Here is a 23208-nt window from a genome sequence, read left to right as displayed (position 1 = left end):
CTCTTCTGAGATGACATTTGAACTGAGACCTTAAGTTTGAGGAGGAGCTAGCCACCTGAATGAGCCAGGAACAGAGAGTAAAGAAGGACGAAGGTCCAGCTAGGAAGGACCTGGCAGAGAAGGGCTCCTGAAGAAACTGAAAGGAAACTTATGTTGCTGGGGCCTAGTGAGCAATCTGGAAAGTAAGCAGTCCAAATCAAGTAGGGCCTTGGGTCATCATAAGTAGTTTAGACTTTATTTGCAGTGCGTAGGAAATCCTTGGGGAATCTGAAGCAGGAGAGTGATGTGTTCTGATTTAAGGTTTAAAAAGAACACTTGGCTTTTTGAGTTGAGAAAGTATTGAAGTGGGAAGCCCAGTTAGGAGTTTTTGCAGCAAGAGGTAAGGATGGTGGTAGTTAGATGGAGAGGCCTGGGAAGCTTCAGAGTCTGTGTGTGTGCATATGTGTGTGTGTGTGTAAGGAACAGCTAAACAACTTGCTGTTGGAGTGGGTGCTACTGAGAGCTAAGTACTGCTAGCTGCTGCAGAAGCTGTGTAGAGCAGAACAGAGCTGATCTTTGCCTTACAGGTGTTTGATAGTTCTGTTTGTTTCTAAGGTGTGTACCAAAATAAAGTAGGCTAAGAGCATTTGACTTTAAGATTTATGGAGCTCAGGGTTGCTGAGGGGGATGCAGCAAAAAACAAAGTCTGTTAATAACCCTTGTTTTATATTGCTTAAATACCTGTAGTCTCTGTTAGTGGGTCAAAGGGGAGGCAGCAGCAGATGATCTTTAAGGTATGTGTCTTTGAGTTAGAAAAACATAGCTTGAGGAAGTTATGTAGCTTCCCTACAGCCTTAGAGCTAATAGCGGAGCCAGAGTTTTAGGTGAGCTCATGAACACACCAAGTCTTAGCACACTGCCTAGTATATATCTAGAGCTCAATAAATGGTAACTCTTTTAGTAATATCCACTTAGATATTGTTATATCTATTAATTCAGGCCAAATATCTACATTAAAATTTTTCTTATCTCAATTTCTTTGTTGTTCTTTTGTGTTAATCAAGGAGGGAATTGGCATGTAGTCATCCATTTTGCTTGTGAAATATATTTGTTCTTTTTTTGTTTGTTTGTTTGTTTGTTTTGAGATGAAGTCTTGCTCTGTCATCCAGCCTGTGCAGGGGTGTGATTTCGGCTCACCGCAGTCTCTGCCTCCCAGGTTCAAGTGATTCTCACGCCTCAGCTTCCTGAGTAGCTGGGATTACAGGTGTGCACCACAATGCCTGGCTAATTATTTGTATTTTTTTTTTTTTTGAGATGGAGTCTCACCCTGTCGCCCAGGCTGGAATGCAGTGGTGCAATCTCTGCTCACTGCAACATCTGCCTCCCGGGTCCAAGCGAATCTCCTGCCCCAGCCTCCCAAGTAGCTGGGATTAGAGGCACATGCCACTATGCCCAGCTAATTTTTATATTTTTAGTAGAGATGGGGTTTTACTTGTTGGTCAGGCTGGTCTTGAACTCTTGACCTCGTGATCCTCCCGCCTCAGCCTCCCAAAGTGCTGGGATGACAGATGTGAGCCACCATGCCCAGCCATATTTTTTGTATTTTTAGTAGAGACAAGGTTTCAACAGGTTGTCCAGACTGGTCTTGAACTCCTGACCTCAAGTGATCCACCTTCTTCTGCTTCCCAGAGTGCTGGGATTAGAGATGTGAGCCACTGCGCTTGGCTGGTTTTGAAATATATTTGTTCTTAGAAGTTGAGTGAGTGAGTGTTGTTCAGTTCAGAGAATTAGTTCAATGTAGTGCCGACATACCACAGAGTTCTCAGTTGGATATTGTTACATTGTACTGCTGTCTTGGGACAGCACTTTACGTAGAGGTAAAGTAACATCATCTTTCTTTCATTTAAGAATTACGTATTTTTTATTATTTTTTTGAGACAGAGTCTTGTTCTGTTGCTCAGGCTGGAGTGCAGTGGCACGATCTTGTCTCACTGCAACCTCTACCTCCTGAGTTCAACTGATTCTCATGCTCAGCCTCGTGAGTAGCTGGGATTACAGACATGTGCCACCACGCCCGGTTAGTTTTTGTGTTTTTACTGTAGATGGGGTTTCGCCTTTTTCACCAGGCTGGTCTCAAACTCCTGGCTTCTAGTGATCCACTTGCCTCGGTCTCTCAAACTGCTGGGATTACAGGCATAAGCCACTGTGCCTGGCCAGAATTACTTATTGAATATGTGTACCCATAGATTTATCAAATAATTATATCCTTATTAAAATTTTTCTTTCAATGTCATACTTCATAAGAGGTAGGATAGGTTAACTAAAAAGCATTTTCTTTAGCTTCCATTTGTTTCTCTGTCTTTAAGTAAGATATCATGATGTCAAAAGAGGCTGCAAATAAAATACCTTGTCAATGGCACTCCCCCAGATTAGATCTTAACCAAAAGGCTGAGAAGCAGTAGCTTTTTTTTCCCCCCAAAAGGAAGAATGCTTTAGTTTATTTTACAGGAGAAAATTTATTCCAGTACAGCACCACTCTGGTCTTGTATAAATTACAGAATTCACTTAGATAATTTCTAGTCTTTCCTCTCCTGGATGCTGGACTCTGTAATAAGTTTAGGAGGTCAGCTTTCTTTAAATTATCCCCAGGTTGGAGGATTTTAGGTGTTGGGATGCCCAGGGTGGTGGTCCTTCTTAGCCTTGTCTTGCCTAACATACTTTTAGAATTGGTCTAGAGCTGGACAGCTTTGTGGGAACTGGTGTGACCTAATTTGCTTCAGTTTAATAACTAATATTTTAGCATTTGAATGTCATAGAGGCATTCCCCTATCCCATACTTTTGTATCAGGAGGTTTTATTATTTTATCAGTTAAAAATTGCATATTTTGTGGGATGCTTTTTCTGCTTTAGTGAAATGTAGGCTTCACCTCTATTGTGATGCTTGGTGGATTCATTCTTGCTCATCCGAAGTGGCAGCTGCAGTCCTGCCACAGTGAAATATATTTTTAGCTTTTTTTTTTTTTTTTTGAGATGGAGTCTCGCTCTGTTGTCAAGCTGGAGTGCAGTGGCATGATGCCAGCTCACTACAACCTCTGCTTCCCAGATTCAAGTGATTCCCCTGCCTCAGCCTCCTGAGTAGATGGGACTACTGGTGTGTGCCACCACGTCCGGCTAATTTTTTTTTGTATTTTAGTAGAGGTGGTGTTTCACCATGTTGGCCAGGATGGTCTTGATTTCCTGACCTTGTGATTCGCTGGCCTTGGCCTCCCAAAGTGCTGGGATAACAGGTGTGAGCCACTGTCCTGGCCATTTTTAGCTTTTTTTCCAAGGTAGCTTAGGCCACCTTGAACACCTTGGCATAACACACTTTGATTATGCAAAGGTTGTGGGCCAAAAGCCGGGAGTTCCTGCTGAGAGGAAAAATTGCTTGTTTTTTGGCAGGATAGTATTTGAAATTTTGTTGTTGCAAGATTTTCCTGTTGAGTAAATATGTGTTTGTTTATTTAATATGAGAAGATTTAAAAAGGAACTTAAATAGATCAATTTCATTTTGCAATATTTTGTTACCTGTTTGCAATATATAAGAGGCTAGTTCTGGGTTTATCTGTTTAATTCAGTTAGAAGTGCTATTGTCTTTTATGACAGTGACATACAATTATTACTATATTATTCTCATCCTAAAACATTATATGTTGATATTTAAGAGATGAGGAAGTTGCTTATAAAATCTTGATCAGATTTCTTAAACAATTCATAGAATTTTTTTAGTTCATGAGTCAACCATGTAACTACCCTGAGTTAATGAGTTTTGGTGCTAAGAACTGAAATTATAATTTGATACTGCCACTTAAGGTGCTCCCTTCCCCTTCAGTCTGAACTTTAGATTCTTTCATTTCGGTGGGTTTCAAATGTAAAGTATTCTGCCCAGGTATCTTAGTGAGCCAGGACTGGAGTGAAGGGTGGAGGGAGGGATGGGGAAGGGCAGGGGGAGACTGAAAAGATGAATCCTAGCTCTCCCATTCTCGCTAGATGAGAATGTTTCTCCATTGTACCTTTTGTACACTTAGCTTTCATTTAAGAATTTTGAGGAAAACATTCTGGTTAAAAAACAAGATCTGAGCACTGTTGCCGTGTAGCTCGTGGATAAGTTTTGAGGAAGGAGGTTGTAGTGGTCTCCAGGCTGCAGTTCATGTGAGGACAGGAAGGGCTTGCTTTGACCTGTCGATTTGTATGCCAGTAGGGGCTAATTTCCTGATTTTGCTAGTGTTTTTTTTTTTCCCTTCTGTATTGGGTGAATAGTACTTTTAAACAAAACTGACTTTTTTGGGGTTTTTTTGAGATAATAAAGTTAAACTTCATTAAAGTCATACCACAAAACTAGGACAACAGGAAGGATTACTGAGATGAGGGAAAAAATGGAGAAGTCACTTAACTTTTGACTTTGAGTGACATTGAGTGTAATTGTTGAACTCAGGACTCACCATAGCTGAAAGTTAAACAATGTGCATTAAAAAATTGTACCTCATGGGTTTCTAATCATTTAGGCCACTGTTAGAAAAAAATGGGATGACTCTGGGTTAAAATCTTTTTTTTTTGCCTCTGCATTCCATTTATAGCTTTATTTATTTGGGATGTCTGGGTTGAGAGGAGAGTGCAGAGATAGATCACTTAAAGCATGTTTTAGGACAGCAGATCAGAATTAGTTGGAAAACTTTTACAAAATGCATGAACATTCATATAGTGAAATACTCATTTGTTTTTGGACAGAGTTTCATTCTTGTTGCCCAGGCTGGAGTGCAATGGCATGATCTCAGCTCACCGCAACCTCTGCCTCCTGGGTTCAAGCGATTCTCCTTCCTCAGCCTCTCGAGTAGCTGGGATTACAGGCATGTGCCACCATGCCTGGCTAATTTTTGTATTTTCAGTAGAGATGGGGTTTCAGCATGTTGGTCAGGCTAGGCTGGTCTTGAACTCTTGACCTCAGGTGATCCACGCGCCTCAGCCTCCCAAAATGCTGGGATTACAGGCGTGAGCCACTGCGCCTGGCCCATATAGTGAAATACTCTTTAGCAATAGAAAGAACTGTAGATGCATGAGAATAATTGCCAAGATGTATTATTATTTTTTGGGGGGATGGAGTCTCACTCTTTCACCCAGGCTGGAGGTTGGTGATGTGATCTCAGCTCACTGCAAGCTCTGCCTCCTGGGTTCACGCCATTCTCCCCACCTCAGCCTCCTGAGTAGCTGGGACTACAGGCTCCGGCCACCATGCCCGGCTAACTCTTTTGTATTTTTGGTAGAGACGGGGTTTCACCGTGTTAGCCAGGATGATCTTTATCTCCTGACCTCGTGATCCACCCACCTCAGCCTCCCAAAGTGCTGGGATTGCAGGCGTGAGCCACCGCACCAGGCCAACCAAGATGTATTAAGTAATAAAAGCAAGATACAGAACAGTGTGTTTCTAGTATTCCACCATTTACATAGGGGAAAAAGTGTGAGTGTATGTATGTGTAGGATATTTCTAAAGGACACTCTAGAAACTAGTAACTTTGGTTGCCTTCTGGGAGGGTAACTGGGTAGCAGCTGGAGGAGAAGGGCGAGGAGATTTTTCACTTTGTATTCTGTGGTACTTTTAAAAACTCTTAAGTCCAGCATATAATGTTTATTTCCGAAAAGATCAACCCTCCCCACAATGCCACATGTTGGCTTTTCCCCTTCCACCTGGAGCAGTTGCAGGTGTATAGATGAGGAGGAAGCTCCTCAGGTGCTTTTAATGTGTGGTCTCACGGAACATCTCAGCTCCTCCTAGTTCACTACTTGCTGAGAAAGCCGCAAAGCATTGCAGAAAACATTAGTTTTTCCCATTTTGCCACAGACAATTTTGTGATATTGGAGGAATTATTGACTTTCTCTGCTCTTCACATTTCTCACCTGTCAAATCAGTGTTGGGTAATCTCAACCTTCCAATCCTTAAGATTTGCTGATCTCCATGCCTCGGGCCTTGGAAGGGAGCAGGGAGAAAACAGACTGAGGGACAGCTGGTCAGTCTTCTGACTCTTCTCCTGGTCAGCTTTCACAACAGCAGGAAACGTGACATCACGAGAAAGGATGATATATTTACTTAAAATATTTATATATCACATGGTACCACATGCAATTTTTAAAGTTCTTTCTTTTTTTTTTTTTGAAATGGAGTCTGGACCCTTCACACAGGCTGGAGTACAGTGGCACCATCTCAGCTCACTGCACCCTCCGCCTCCCAGCTTCAAGTGATTCTCCTGCCTCAGCCTCCCAAGTAGCTTGGTTTACAGGCGTGTGCCACCATGCCTGGCTAATTTTTTGTATCTTTAGTAGAGACTGGGTTTCGCCATGTTGGCCAGGCTGGCCTTGAACTCCTGACCTCATGATCTGCCCACATTGGCCTCCTAAAGTGTGTGAGCCACCACGCCTGCCCTTAAAGTTCTTTCTATACGTTTTTTCTTTTATTTTTTGAGTCAGAATTTCATTATATCACCCAGGCTGGAGTGCAGTGGCACAATCACAGCTCACTGCAGTCTTGACCTCCTGGGCTCAAGTGATCCTCCTGCCTCAGCCTCCCAGGTAGCTGGGACCATGGGTGTGTACCGCCATGCCTAATTATTTTTTCAGTTTTTTTTTTTTTTTTTTTTTTTGAGACAGAGTCTTGCTCTGTCGCCCAAGCTGGAGTGCAGTGGCCCAATCTCGGCTCACTGCAAGCTCCATCTCCCAGGTTCATGCCATTCTCCTGCCTCAGTCTCCCGAGTAGCTGGGACCACAGGCACCCACCACCACGCCCAGCTACTTTTTTGTATTTTTAATAGAGACGGGGTTTCTCTGTGTTAGCCAGGATGGTCTCGATCTCCTGACCTTGTGATCCGCCTGCCTCAGCCTCCCAAAGTGCTGGGATTACAGGTGTGAGCCACCACACATGGCCGCCTAACTAATTATTATTATTATTATTTTAATTTTCTTGTAGAGATAGGTCTGGCTTCATTGCCCAGACTAGTCTTGAACACCTGGCCTTAGGAGTTCCTCCGATCTTGACTTCCCAAAGTGCTGGGATTACAGGTGTGAGCCGCTGTGGCCAGCCTATAAGTTTTGTTTTAAAGTGAGATTGAACGACAATTCCCTGGAAAATTTTATTTTCTAAACCTAACTGGATAAAGAATATATTGATAAAAACTGAGAAATGGATCAATTTGTCATACTGAATTATTTTTTGAATTTGCCCTCTTCCCAAATACCTTGAAATGATGGAAACAAAATTAAAACTTTACTAATCAAGTATTAAATGGGTGGAGATTTTATATATATAAAATTATATCTGTTATATTTTTATGTATACAATTATAAAATTTTCATCTTATATTTAAATTCTATTTTTTTAAAACCACCCAATTAGGTAATAATAGAACTCCAGTCTTAAAGTAAGAGTGTATGTACACACATGCACATGTGTATGTGTGTATATAAAATATTTGTCATGGGAGTTTTAGATATAATTAAGATAGAAATTATATATTATGGCACACTTTCATACATATGTAATATTCTCTACCATATGTATGTAAAATACTCCCATATTAATTATGTATAACATAAATATTTGTGTTATCCTGAAACATAAACATAGATAATCATGTTTTAGGATGGGAATACTCAGGAGTATAAGGGTACCTGTTCTCCCATTAGTCAGTCTGTGAATTCAGTATTTATGTGTTCTCATCCAGAATTTCTCTGGGACGTGACAAGCTGACTCTGATCCTTGTGTGTAAGAGGAAATGTGCTAGAATAGCTGGGAAGGTGGTGAAAGTAGCAGCAACAACAAAGCACAGTGAGGTGAAACTTGCCTTGCTGGATATGAAACCTCGTAATACTAGAGTAATTTGAAAAGTGTGGCATTGGCACAAAAAAAGACAGACAAATCAAATTAGTCTAGAATTGTGGACAAGTAGGAATATACTTTATAATGAAGATGGCTTTGTTTTTCTTTCTTTCTTTTTTTTTTTTTTTCTGAGATGGAGTCTCACTCTGTTGCCCCGGCTGGTGTGCAATGGCATGATCTCAGCTCACTGCAACCTCCACCTCCCAGGCTCAAGCGATTCTCCTGCCTCAGCCTCCCAAGTAGCTGGGATTACAGGCGCATGTCACCATGCCTGGCTAATTTTTGTATTTTTAGTAGAAAAGAAGTTTCACCATGTTGGCCAGGCTGATCTCGAACTCCTGACCTCAAGTGATCCGCCCACCTCAGCCTCCCAGAGTGCTGGGATTACAGGAGGAGTCACCGCTCCTGGCCTTCTTTTTATTTGCTATTTCAGTTCCATAGACGCATGCAAAGCATAACATAACAAATGTCCATCTACCTACCATCTGTGATTACAAAACTTAGTATTTTATCATCCTTGCTTCAGAATTTCTTAATAAAGACAATACTTCCTCTGCACAAATGCTTACCTTAAAACTACTCTTGAATTACTTTCACAATTGACTTATCAACTCCCAAATTTAAAACCACGTATTTTTGTCTTTATGTTCCTCAGACATTTATAGAAAGGTATTTACTGAGCAGTTACTATGTGCCAGGTATTATGCTGTTTTTATATACTGTTTTTACTTTATATAGCTAATTATATTATTTTTCACATAACCTATTTTAAATATAAAAAGAAATGATGCATTAATGTTTTCAAACTTCGGTAACTTTTATTAAGTAAATACTTGAGAGGAAGCTTTTACTGGTAATTGTGGTTTTATTTATGTAGTTATAGTTATAATTTATTAGAAGTACACTTGGTGTTTTAGTTCTTATTAATTCTATTTTTTTCCCATCCTGTTTAGATGGTTTCCTAGAAACATGATTGTTACTGGCGTTGATCTCACAGTCTGGTGAGGACTTCTTTACTGATAATGTCAAGTTCAGGTTATCCTCCCAACCAAGGAGCATTCAGCACAGAACAAAGTCGTTATCCTCCTCACTCTGTAAAGTATACGTTTCCCAGCACCCACCACCAGCAGGTAAGGAACAAATACTATGCAAAGTGCACATGTTTTTTGTGCTTTTCTTAACGTTTCCTATTTAATACACATGTTGGTAGAAACCACCACATTTATCTTTTTTTTTAAGTGGCAAGAGCTATTTACAAAGACGAGGAACCAAAAGTTGGGAATTAATTATCTCTGTCTTCTTACTGTGGCTTTATGCCGATTTGAAGAGTTGAACTTGTCTTTGCTTTGGATGACAGGAGTTGATGATAAATAGAAAACTTATCAATTCTCTAGAATTTCTAGGGTAAGACCTATATTTATACTCCCAAGTTGTGGTTGAGTTTTAAGCTGGCCAGATAACTTGGCATGTCTTGAGAGATGGCCAGGATAAAGACCCCTGTCTTCTTGAGAGACTGATGGTAGGAAGATGTGTATAGTAGGTAGCAAGGAAGGGATGGTAGACAGGAAGGAAGACTTTATCATAGGAAGAGTTTGTAAGAGATTGATTTACCTTGTGAAAAATAAAGTATGAAGTGAAATAATCATTTCAGAGTAGACCAAGGATATGGGTGTAAGAGGTTTAAAGAAAAATAGGAAAGGATGGGATAAAACGGTCATCTCAGAGACTGAGAAAGCAGATTTGTCATGAAAATGTACTACGGGGTCCTCCTGAGGACTCCTGTGAAGTGCAGTCATGACTGCAGAGTTAGAATGGACATTCCCACGTTGTTCCTGTGTAGGGAGGCATTTAGTCTTTCACCATTACGTGTAATGTTAGTTGCACGTTTTTGTTGATGCCTTTTTTGGTTGAAGAGGTTGCTTTCTGTTCCTAGTTTCAGAATTTCTGTCATGATTGGGGGTTGAATTTTGCTTGTGTCGTCCCCCTACCCCAGTGTTATTCATCTGATTACCAATTTTCCGGATTATTGTTGCTGCTGGTTTTTTCATAAAATCAGGCCGGGCGCAGTGGCTCACGCCTGTAATCCCAGCACTTTGGGAGGCTGAGGGGGGTGGATCACTTGAGGTCAGGAGTTTGAGACCAGCCTGGCCAACATGGTGAAAGCCCATCTCTACTAAAAATATGAAAAAATTAGCCAGGCATCGTGGCAGGCACCTGTAATCCCAGCTACTTGGGAGGCTGAGGCTGGAGAATCACTTGACCCGGGAGGCAGAGGTTGCAGTGAGCCAAAATCGTGCCGGTGCACTCCAGCCTGGGCAACAAGAGTGAAACACCGTCTTAAAAAAAAAACAAAATTAACTTTGCAGTTGAGTTTATATATATACACATATATCTATATTAGAATGCACTTATTATATGTGTACATTGTAACAAATTTTGACAAATTCATAAACTCATAGAACCATCACCAAAATGAAGATGAATGACATTTCTAACACTCCAGCACGTTCCTTGGCACCCCATCCTCCTTGTCACCCACCCGTGTCAGTCCTCCTCCCCCACTTCCTACTAACCTCAGCTCCTAGGAAACCACTGATCTGCTCTCTATCATAAAACATTGTATATGTTCTGAGCTTCATGGGAACTCTTTTGTCTATGACCTCTTTTGCTTCCCATAGTACTTCTGTGATCTATCCATGTCTGGCATGTCTCAGTTCATTCCTTTTTATTGTTGAGTATGGGGATACCACAATTTGTTTACCCAGTCACCTATTCCAGTTTTTGATTTTTATTTTATTTTATTATTATTATACTTTAAGTTTTAGGGTACATGTGCACAATGTGCAGGTTAGTTACATATGTATACATGTGCCATGCTGGTGTGCTGCACCCATTAACACGTCATTTAGCATTAGGTATATCTCCTAATGCTATCCCTCCCCCCTCCCCCCACCCCACAACAGTGATGTTCCCCTTCCTGTGTCCATGTGTTCTCATTGTTCAGTTCCCACTTATGAGTGAGAATATGCGGTGTTTGGTTTTTTGTCCTTGTGATAGTTTACTGAGAATGATGATTTCCAATTTCATCCATGTCCCTACAAAGGACATGAACTCATCAGTTTTTATGGCTCTCCAAAGGATACTGTTAAGAAAATGAGGCAATACTTCTTTTAATTATCTAGATACAACAAATATATAGATATATGTTTTCTAAGTAATTTTACCTATAATAATCAAAAACTGGACCATCGAGTCTAGGACCAGTTTTTGATTATTATAGGTAAAATTACTTAGAAAACATATATCTATATATTTGTTGTATCTAGATTATTAAAATAAGTATTGCCTCATTTTCTTAACAGTATCCTTTGGAGAGCGTATATTTTTTATTTGTATCAAGTCCGATGTACTTTTTTTTTGAGACAGAGTCTTACTCTGTTGCCCGGGCTGGAGTGCTATGGTGCCATCTCAGCTCACTGCAACCTCTGTCTCCCGGGTTCAAGCAATTCTCCTGCCTCAGCCTCCTGAGTAGCTGGAATTACAGGCATGTGCCACCACGCCCAGTTAATTTTTGTATTTTTAGTAAAGATGGAGTTTCACCATGTTGGCCAGGCTGGTCTTGAACTCCTGACCTCAGCTGATCTGCCCTCCTCGGCCTTCCAAAGTGCTGGGATTACAGGTGTGAGCCACTGCACCCAGCCCTGATGTATTATTTTTATTGTTCATTTTATGTGCTTTTTGTGTCAAACCTAAGATGTTTTTGCCAAATTCAAGGTCATTAAGATTTTCACTTATGTTTTCTTTTTTTCTATTTTTGTTTTGTTTTGTTTTGTTTTGTTTTTGTTTTTGTTTTTTTGAGACGAAATCTTACTCTGTCGCCCAGGCTGGAGTGTAGTGGTGCAATCTCGGCTCACTGCAATCTCCACCTCCCGGGTTCACACCATCCTCCTGCCTCAGCCTCCCGAGTAGCTGGGACTACAGGCGCCCGCCACCACGCCCAGCTAATTTTTTTTGTGTGTCTTTAGTAAAGATGAGGTTTCACCCTGTTAGCCAGGATGGTCTCAATCTCCTGACCTCCTGATCCACGCGCCTCAGCCTCCCAAAGTGCTGGGATTACAGGTGTGAGCCATTGAGCCCGACCAACTTTCACTTATGTTTTCTTCTCTAAGTTTTATAATTATAGGTCTTTCATTTAGGTAAATTACCTATTTTGAATTAAAATTTTATATGTGGTGTGGTAAGCATTGAGTTTCAGTCTTTCTGCATTAAGAATGATATTAGCTTGGAGAGTGGTCTTTACTCCTGTGTTTTCTTAAGGGGTTTGTGTAGGATTGGTACTTTTCTTTGAGATGGAGTCTTGCTCTGTCACCCAGGCTGGCGTGCAGTGGTACGATCTCAGCTTACTGCAACCTCCATCTCCCGGGTTCAAGTGAATCTACTGCCTCAGCCTCCTGAGTAGTTGGGATTACAGGTATGTGCCACCACACCTGGCTAATTTTTGTATTTTCAGTAGAGATGAGGTTTCACCATGTTGGCCAGGCTGGTCTCGAACTTCTGAACTCAAGTGATCCGCCCGCCTCAGCCTCACAAAATGTTGGGATTATAGGCATGAGCCACTGTGCCTGGCCTTTTCTCTTTCTTTTCATTCTTTCTCTCTCTCTCTCTCTTTCCTTCTTTCTTTCTTTCTTTCTCTTTCTTCTTTCTTTCTTTTCTTTTTCTTCCTTCCTTTCTTTGTCTCTTTCTCTCTTTCTTTCTTTGAGTCTCACTCTGTCACCCAGTTTAGAGTGGGCAATTGCCTGATCTCGGGTCGCTGCAACCTCCTCTTCCTGGTTCAAGCAATTCTCCTGCTTCAGCCTCCCAAGTAGCTGGGATTACAAGCGTCCGCCACCATGCTTGGCTAATTTTTTGTAGTTTTAGTAGGGTTTCGCCAGGTTGGCCAGGCTGGTCTCGAACTCCTGACCTTAGGTGATCTACCCGCCTCAGCCTCCCAAAGTGCTGGGATTTCAGGTGTGAGCCCACCATGTGTGGCCGGGATTGATACTTTTTCATCCTTAGATATTTGATAGAATTTATCAGTGAAACTGTTGGGCCCAGAAATTTTTTTGTGGGAAGAATTTAAATATGAACTCAATTTCTTTAATAGTTATAATTCAGATACTCAATTTTTTCTTGAGTCAGTTTGGGTATATTTTGTTGTTTAAGATATCAGATTTATTGACATAATTTGTCTCATTTTCTCATCATTTCAGTGCCTTTGAGATATGTTGCGATGTTGTTCCTCATGTTGATAATGTTTGTTTTAATTATTTTTTAATCAGTCCACCTAGAGGTTTATCAGTTTAATAGATTTTTGAAGAACTAGCTTTGGTTTCAATCATTTTCACTATTTTTCTATTTCACTGATTTCTACTCTTTATTGTTTTTTTCCTACTCTAATTGCCTGTGTATATATCATTTCTGACATCCTTCATTCTTTTTGTATATTCAAGTTTTCTTCTGATATTACTGTGTTTTTGCCTGAAGCACTTCACTTCTCTCAGTTTAGGTTTTTTGGCAATTAATTCTCTCAGCTTTTATTTGCCTGAAAAAGTTTTTATTTCTGAAGATTATTTTCACTAGATATAGAATTCTAAGTTGACAGTTTCAGTATTTTAAGAGATGTCATATCATTGTATTCTGGCTTGTATGGTTTCTGACCAGAAACCTGTGGTCATTCTTAATTTTTGTTCATTAATATATAAAACACATTTTCCCCCCTGTGGCTACTTGTTTTTTTTGAGGCATTATTGCTCTACCATTCAGGCTGAAGAGCAGTGGTATGATCTCGGCCTACTGCAACCTCCACTTCCCGAGTTCAAGCAATTCTCCTGCCTCAGTCCCCTGAGTAGCTGGGGCTGCAGGCACACACTACCATGCCCAGCTAATTTTTTTTTTTTTTTTTGAGACAGAGTTTCACACTTGTTGCCCAGGCTGGAGGGCAATGATGCGATCTTGGCTCACCACAACCTCCTCCTTCCAGGTTCAAGTGATTCTCCTGCCTCAGCCTCCCAAGTAGCTGCGATTACAGGCATGCACCACCATGCCTGGCTAAATGTGTATTTTTTAGTAGAGACGGGGTTTCACCACGTTGTTCAGGCTGGTCTCAAACTCCTGACCTCAGGTGATCCATCTGCCTCAGCCTCCCAAAGTGCTGGGATTACAGGCATGAGCCACTGTGCCCGGCCCCAGCTAATTTTTTGTATTTTTATTAGGGACAAGTTTTCGCTATGTTGGCCAGGCTGGTCTCGAACTCCTGGCCTCAAGTGATCTGCCTGCCTAACATATTCTAATATTTTTCCCAGTGTCTTTTTGTTTCAATTTTTCTTTTTTTTAAAGCATACTGAAGTTTAAGATGTTTTTACTGCCATCAAATCTTTTTTCTATAATGTTTATTAAACTTTATGCCTAATTGCCCTTTCTTCCCTGATGTCAGGTAAATAAGTACCCACACATTTTCTTTGAGTTCTCATGCAATGAAGAGTAATTTAAAAGATAATAAATGTATCTACAATTTATTTTCAAATAGTTCAGCCGAAATGAAGTTTTATACACATACCCAGACACACACAGAAAGCAAATATGTTAAAATGTTAACTCCTGGTGAATCTAGATAAAGGATAAATGAGTGTCCATTATACTGTTCCTTCAACTTTTAAGTGAATTTGAAATTTTTCAAAAGAGTAAATTGGATGGGGAAAATTCTTTGCCGTAAGCTAGAAATTAGCTAAGCTTCTAGGTGTTTTGTGACCCACCTTATCATGTGAAACATCTTTATCATACAGTAGTCTGTGGGGTTTATAAGAAATGTTCTGCTGCATTAAAAAAAGAAATTTAAAAATATAGTGAATAAAGGTCATCTTCCATGGCTGAATACATTACCACAAATGTAATTTATTGAATTTCATTTTTTAGCAGAAAAGTGTCTTAAAAACTGTTTCATTAAAATGAGACATGTTGTGTTGTAGTGTGACCCATTTCCATGTTATAGTTGAGAAACTGGATGTTCAGAAAAATTAAGTGACCTAGGTAGTACCTCCTGAGTTGAAATTAACCCAGGACCCCTGACTCTAGTCCTGCTTTTTTCCTCTAAAGTGTAAACCATGACTACTACTGCTAACGAATACTTCTCTTTCCGTCTCCCTCTCCCCATTCTCTCCCAACTGCCCACCTCCAGAAGTAAGGATTTAAAAAGAACTAACATTTCTTAGATTTTTTTTAAATGTTAAGCCCTAGGTATATCATTTACAGAAGAATTAAATAAGCTTCAAAGAAAAAATTACCTGCAGTTTTACCACTTAAAATTTATTAAAATTTTCATGTTGATTCTTCCCTAATTGTGTGTGTATAATTTTAATTTTAATTTAATTTTATTTTATTTTATGGTTTTTTTTTTTTGTTTTTGTTTTTTTTTTTTTTTTGCTGCTGCTCCTTGTGGAACAGGGCTAACCCATAGGCAGTGTGTCCAGAGTCAGCCTGTATGAATATTTTAATGTGCTCACTTTGTATATTCTGTTTAACTGTACTTTTGCTTAAATACGTGGTTAGCTTCTTTTTGTGCCAATAAGTTTACAACTGTATTGTTAGTGGCTACTTAGTATTCCACATATGAATAAATAAAGTTCACTGATTAAATAAAGTTATTTCCTTAATCAAACGTCGTACATTTAAGTTACCTGTTTGTTCAGAAGTACGGTGTTGTGATATGCATTTTTTTTTTTTTCTTGAGACGGAGTCTCACTTTGTTGCCCAGGCTGGAGTGCAGTGGCACGATCTTGGCTCACTGCAACCTATACCTCCCAGTGATTCCCTGCCTCAGGCTCCTGAGTACCTGGGACTACAGGTGCCTGCCACCAAGTTCAGCTAATTTTTGTATTTTTAGTGGAGATGAGGTTTCACCATGTTGGCCAGGCTGGTCTCGAACTCCTGACCTCAGGTGATCTGCCCACCTTGGCCTCCCAAAGTGCTGGGGTTATAGGTGTGAGCCACTACAGCTGGCCCATACATTATTTAGGTTGTTTTTTTTTTTTTGTATGCATTCTTACTTATTTCCTTAAGGTAGACTTCTTTTAGTATAATTAATTACAGACCAGGTTGATTTTTAAGGTTCAGTGGGTATTTCCAGATTGTCCTGCAAAAGAGTAGGGCCAATTCTTAACTCCTGACAACAGTGTATAAAGGTACCCACTTCTTGACCGGGCGCAGTGGTTCATGCCTGTAATCCTAGCACTTTGGGAAGCTGAGGCAGGCAGATCACCAGAGGTCAGGAGTTCGAGACCAGCCTGGCCAACATGGTGTAACTCCGTCTCTACTAAAAATACAAAAATAGCTGGGCCTTGTGGCAGGCGCCTGTAATCCCAGCTACTCAGGAGGCTGAGGCAAGAGAATCACTTGAACCTGAGAGGCGGAGGTTGCAGTGAGCTGAGATTGCACCATTGCACTTCAGCCTGGGGGACAAGAGTGAGATTCATCTCAAAAAATAAAAAATAAAAATAAAAATAAATAAAGGTACCCACTCCTTCTGTATCCTTGCTGACACCACGTTTATTGTTTTACAAAAAGATTGTTAATTTGATGAATGATTGTTTTTAAGTTATTATTTGTTAGTAAAATTTAACATTTTTTATTTGTTTATTGGTTATTTTTCCTGTTTTGTAAATTGTTTTTTCATATATGTTGCCCATTTTTTTGTTGGTTTATTTTATATTGAGTTGTTAGAGTGCATGTTTTGCAAATGGTTTCCCTATTTAATCATTTGCCTTTTTAATTTGTTATTACTGTTTTGATAAGCAGAAGATTGTGTTTTTGCATGTGTGTTTTTTTTTTTTTTTTTTTTTTTGAGACGGTGTCTTCCTCTGTCACCCAGGTTGGAGTGCAGTGGTGCCATCTCTGCTCACCGCAACCTCAGCCTCCCAAGTAGCTGGGATTACAGGCTCGCACCACCACACCTAGCTGATTTTTGTATTTTTAGTAGAGATGGGGTTTTACCATGTTGGCCAGGCTGGTCTCGAACTCCTCACCTCACGTGATCTGCCTGCCCCGGCCTCCCAAAAAGCTGCGATTACAGGTGTGAGCCATCGTGCCCAGCAGAAGACTGGTTTTTATTTTGTCCATCAATCTCTCTTTTTTGAAAACTAATGTCTTTTATATCTTTTGCTTTTGGTCTTCCTGAACCCAAGATAATGTGAATCTTTTTTTTTTTTTAACTTGAAGTTTTTTTTGATTTGCTAATAAGCCTCTTATAAATGTTTGCTATTACTTGGCTTTTTTTTTTATGTAAGATATGAGGTAAGAATCTAATTTTTTCTTCAGGATTGGTATCTGGCTGTTTCAACCCAAGATTGTAAACTTCATTAAGGCAGATAACTTGTCTGTTTTGATCCACCACCCTATTCCTGTTATATAAGTAGGCACTTGAGGATTTGATTTCTTATTAAATATTTAATATTTAGAAAGGAAGTCAGTGGAAAATATTTATTTGTAATATTAATTGTTTGGACATGCATCAGAATCACCTGAGGAGCACTTTTGAAGTCTGCTGAATCAAAATGTAATCTCTTTTGCTATTATATATGATTCTGTAACACAAATTTACTCATATGCATATAGTGGGAGAATGATATTCATGTATCATGAAAGCCCTGGTGGTTCACCAAAGATCTTTCTTTATGCATTAACATTTCTAAGTTCTCAGGAGTACGCTGTCTGATAATGAAAGAAAAAGGCTTCACAACACACGAAGACTTAAAAATATTTCAGCATTCTGCATTTAGTTTTCATTTACTGCAAGTAGTAACCGGTTTAATGAATTTAAGAACTGTTGTGCTTTTCACAGTGTTAGTGAAGATTCGAGCATTGAAAAGACAATGTGAAGACAAATTTTCTTGTATGTTTTTAACGTTGGTAAAGGAGGGAGGGGGATAAAAAGAGGTTGATAAAGATGGTTGTATGCTGAATCTGAGGTTTTATTTCTTTTTTTTGAGACAGAGTCTCGCTCTATCACCCATGCTGGAGTGCAGTAGTGCAATCTCAGCTCACTGCAACCTCTCCCTCCTGGGTTCAAGCCATTCTCCTGCCTCAGCCTCTCGAGTAGCTGGGACTACAGGTGCCCGCCACCACACCCAGCTAATTTTTGTATTTTTTAGTAGAGATGGGGTTTCACCATGTTGGTCAGGCTGGTCTCGAACTCCTGACCTTGTGATCTGCCCGCCTTGGCATCCCTAAGTGCTGGGATTACAGGCATGAGCCACCATGCCCGGCCACTGATATTTTATTTAGATGAAACATACTGGTTTATTTTGGAAGCCAATGACCTCAAGGATTTACATCTTAAGAGAGGAATCATAAACTGTAGGGCTTAAAGCTGCCAAAGATTGACTGTATGCCAGATGCAAAGGATACAGGAGCTTTAACTCTATTAAGTCTATTAGAATTGTTATTGCTTTTATTGGTGCTTTCCTTACAGAATTGTACAGGTTTTAGGGTATAGCCATAATCTTATTTTCACAGAAGGCCTCTTAGATTCAGTGCATACTATTACAGAATATGAGGCTTTTCATCAATGTATATTAGCTGAAATATCTGTACTAAGGTGTTTTGAAGCAACTGTCCTGTTATCTCCTGTATGCATTCTTGGCTCAGAACTATTGAATTTTCACAGTTCCTTAATCATTATTTAATACATTTTAGGATTCTGTAATCCTGTGAACTACCCTCATTGTAGGTTTCTCACAGTCTAAGTAAAATTAGCCCAATAAAATTTATCTGTTTTATAATATTGCTTATATCTTTACAGCAGACTGGAAATTAATAGGGTGTGTGTGGATGTGTGTTGGAGGGTAGTGGATTTTGGGCGAAGGGGCTTTCATTCTGCTACAGCTCTGCTGATTTGGAGGCGCAATAGGATGTTTTTGGCTAAGGAAATGTTACGTATGCTGTAGTGTGGGCTTTATGAAAGTAGGCCCAGAGATAGTAGCAGCTGAAGTTCCTAGGTCACTTCTCTGACTTTTGTACCTCAGTTTTGGTTTGGAAAGCCTGAAAACTTTTGATAGGAACACTTGGCCATGTTATAGTTGTTAAGTTGGGTGGACACACAGGTTTTAGCTGGAATAATACTATTTCCCAGCCAGTTGTTCAGACCATTTGAAGAGCCATTGCAAGGAAATGGCTGAGAAGTTGATATCTTCCTTTGTCATGATTGCATTATTTACCTATACATTCTCTATAATTTCAGTATTGTTACACTAGAGGCTGATCAACACTAACTCACCTGACTTTGTATAGCTTTTAGGCTTTTCACAATAGTACATGTTATATCTAAACTATAAAAGTGAGGTGAGAATTTGCATACATGTAAATATCAAAGTTACTACTAAACATTAGACATAGTACACATGGCTCTGCTGTGGTTTAAAACTAACTTTTTCATTTAAGGCAATCTGGACTCTATTAGTGAGAAATAAATTGTTTTTCTTGGTTTTATTCTCTAAAGGATCCAGCATTTGGTGGCAAACATGAAGCTCCATCCTCTCCAATTTCGGGGCAACCATGTGGAGATGATCAAAATGCTTCACCTTCAAAACTTTCAAAGGAAGAGTTAATACAGAATACGGATCGTGTAGATCGAGAAATTGCAAAAGTAGAACAGAAGATCCTTAAACTGAAAAAGAAACAAGTAAATGTCTTTGCTTAATATATTCTAAGAATGTATGTTTTTCTCCCTACAGAAGATATTTTTGAGTTTTCCATATTTTGAAACTTTACATAAAAGGAATCATGCCTTATATATTCTGACTTGCTGTTTTTTGCTACTATGGTTTTCTTACATTCATTCATTTTCCTTGCTGCACTGTCTGATTATATGATTGTAGAGAGAGAAATTTGTTTGTCCATTCTATTTTTGATTTTTGTTTTCTATTCCATACAGTGGTGCTGGTTTTTGGTTCACATGTAGAGATTTTATAGGGCATGTGCCCAGGAATGGCAGTGCTTGGCCCAAGATTATGCACAGTGAACTATTTAATAGATGATACCAAATTTGCTAAAAAGTAACACCATTTTACATTCCCGCTAGCAGCTTATGTGGTTACTGGTTTGTGCACATTCTTGCCTTTACTTGATATCATTTATTCAGTTGGATATGAAATAGTCTTCTGTGGTTTGGAAGGAGGCTGAGCTTATTTTCATTTGTTTATGGGTTATTTGGGTTCCTTATGTGCATTGTTCACGTCTTGTCTATAGTCTCCTATTTTGTCATTGAAATTTTTAGGATTCCCTGAAGTCCCTTGTCAGATATGTGTATAGAAGATTTGCCTAGTTTGTGGCCTGTAACTTCACGTTTAGCCCAGTATCCACTCTTAAGTGTACACTAAGTGCATCTTTTTTTTTCCAGATTTGGAGTCTCACTCTGTCACCCAGGCTGGAGTGCAGTGGTGCGATCTTGGCTCACTGCAACCTCTGCCTCCCAGGTTCAAGCGATTCTCCTGCAACAGCCTCCTGAGTAGCTGGGACTATAGGCACTATAAGTGCTTTTAATGTATTCATAAAGTTGTACAGCTATCACCACTCTCTAAGTCTAGAACATTTTTATCATTTCAGAAAGAAACTCCATACTTACTAGCAGTTACTCCCCATTTCCCTTTCCCCAGCCCCTGGCAACCACTAGTCTATTCTCTGTTTCTATGGACTAGCATATGCCAAATATCAGAAAAAACAGAATCACATGTGACCTTTTGTGTTTGGCTTCATTTATTTAGCATGTTGTCCTGATTCATCCATGTTGTGTCTTGTCTCAGCACTTCATTACTTTATATGCCTGAATCCCGTTGCATGAGTATACTATGTTTTGTTTATCCATTCATTAGTTGATGGATATTTGAGTTGTGTTCATTTTTTGACTATGATTAATAATGTACTGTGATGAGATTCATGTACTCGTTTTTGTGTGGACGTATTTTTACAATTTTCTTTATATATCTAGGAGTGGGCATATGGTAAATCTATGTTTAAATTTTTGAAAAACTTCAAATCTGTTTTCCAAAGTCTCTGTACCATTTTATATTCTTACCAGCAGTGTATGGAGGTTCCATTTTTTCCTACCTCCTTGCCAACATCTGTTATTTTCCTTTTTTAAAAAAAAATAGCTATCTTTGTTGATGTGAAGTGGTATCTAGTTGCAGTTTTCATTTGCATACCCTTAATGACTAATGATGTTGAGCATCTTTTCATGTGCTGATTGGCCATTTGTATATCTTTTTAGAGAAATGTTCATTTAGATTGTTTGCTCATTTAATTGGGTTGTCTTTTTGTTATTCTAAGAATTCTTTATATATTCTGGACATTAGTTCCTCATCAGATGTATGACTTAAAGGATATTTTCTCTCATTCTGTGGGTTCTTTTCACTTTCCTGATAGTATCCTTTGAAGTTCAAAAGTTTTGAATTTTGTCAAAGTCCAGTTTGTTTTTTCCTTTTGTCACTCTTGCATTTGGTGTTGTATCTAAGACCCACTGCCTAATTCACGGTCACAGATTTATAACTATGTTTTCTTCTACAAATTTTATAGTTTTACCCCTTATATTTGGGTCTTTGATCCTGATAGTGTTTTTTTGGTGAACAGAATTTGTTTAGGTTTTATATGAAAACCCACTGGGGCTATTAAAGTAGTTTTACTATATTATCTTTAGAAGTTTTATAGTTTTGCTTCTCATCTTATTCTTACTCCACTGGAAACTACATGTTGTATAGTCATTGTTCATTTATATTTACTCACATATTTGTCTTCTTACGTACTCACCATTTCTTCTCGCAACTCAAGTCTTCCATCTAGGGGAACACCCTTCTACTGAAAAACATCTCTTAGAATTTCCTTTAGTGAAGGTCTCTTAGTTAGCAAATTCAGTATTTGTTTGGTTTTTATGACTTAAATATTGTCTTATATTTAGCCTGTTTATTAAAAGATATATTAATTTCGTATGTGATTATTTTTTCTTAGTACATTGTCTTCTTGCTTCCATTTTTAAGACATTAGCTCTTGGTTTAAATCCATATTCTTTCATGGATAATGTGAATTTTCTCTCTGGTTGTTTTCAATATATTCTTTGCTTCAGGGTTCCATTACTTTTATGATGATACATTTAGGTGTTTTTTTTTTCCTTTTAAATCTGTCCAACTTGACCTTCCTGAATATGAAGGGTGGAGTTTTTCCTCACTTTGGGAAAATTCCAAGCCGTTATCTTTTTTACAAAACCTTTCTAACAGTTTATTGTTCTACTTATGAAATCCTGTTAGTTGTAATATCTTATCACTCTTGTCTTCCATGTCTCTTGTTTCTTTCTTATTTTTTACTTCTTTGGGCTTCATTCTGAGCAATTTCTTCAGCCTATCTTCCAGTTTACATTTTCCTTTTCAATTATATGTAATCTGCTGTCAAATCTGTCTTCAATTTCAACAATTATGTTTTTATTTCTGGAATTTCTGTTTGGCTCCTTCTGGAAAATCTGCCTGGTCATTTTTTAAAATGTTTTTTTGCTTTCATTGAGTTGTATTAAATTTTTATTTTATGCCCAACAATTCTAATTAAGTCTTTATTGGTTTGATTTTGCTGAGTCTCTTTTCTTTTTTCTTTTGTCTTTATTTTCTTTACTTGTACAATGGTAATAATCTACTAATAACACCAACTAAATTGCATGATTGTTTTATGAATTGAGATAATGAATATATTGCATAATATGTGGTACATAGTAAATGTACATGCAATCCATTATAATAATTAGAAATAATGAAATATAATGTATGATTATTATGAAATGTACCAGAGCCACAAATTTTATTGAACGATATAAAAGACAACTAGAGAAAACAAAGAAATATGCCACAGCTGGATGGAAACAGTAATAATAATGTTGTGTGTTCATCTTGGACTAAATCATGTCTCATACAATTTCAATAAAATTCCAATTAAATTTATTTTTAAAACATGACAAATACATTGTAAAGTTAATGTAAAAGAACAAACAGGGCCAGGCTCAGTGGCTCAACCTGTAATCCCAGCACTTTGGGAGGCTGAGGCGGGCATATCACGAGGTCAGGAGATCAAGACCATCCTGGCTAACATGGTGAAACCCCATCTCTACTATAATACAAAAAATAAGCCAGGCATGGTTGCAGGTGCCTGTAGTCCCAGCTACTCAGGAGTCTGAGGCAGGAGAATGGCGTGAACCCAGGAGGAGGAGCTTCTGGTGAGTGGAGATCATGCCACTGCACTCCAGCTTGGGTTACAGAGCGAGATTC

General features: G+C 38.9%; 1 long non-coding RNA gene across 1 annotated transcript; it reads left to right on the top strand.

Moving 5' to 3' along the window:
• Positions 1–3052: 3052 nt before the first annotated feature.
• Positions 3053–22897, top strand: LOC129051047 (uncharacterized). The gene is made up of 3 exons (XR_008515008.1): positions 3053–3130; positions 8836–9012; positions 19410–22897. It is a non-coding gene; the product is annotated as an uncharacterized LOC129051047 (long non-coding RNA).
• Positions 22898–23208: the final 311 nt, after the last annotated feature.

This window comes from Pongo abelii, chromosome 19 (assembly GCF_028885655.2).
Source record: "Pongo abelii isolate AG06213 chromosome 19, NHGRI_mPonAbe1-v2.0_pri, whole genome shotgun sequence".
NCBI classification, from domain to species: Eukaryota; Metazoa; Chordata; class Mammalia; order Primates; family Hominidae; genus Pongo; species Pongo abelii.
Note: the sequence above shows the minus strand (reverse complement) of the source record. Positions and strands in the feature narration are given on the sequence as shown.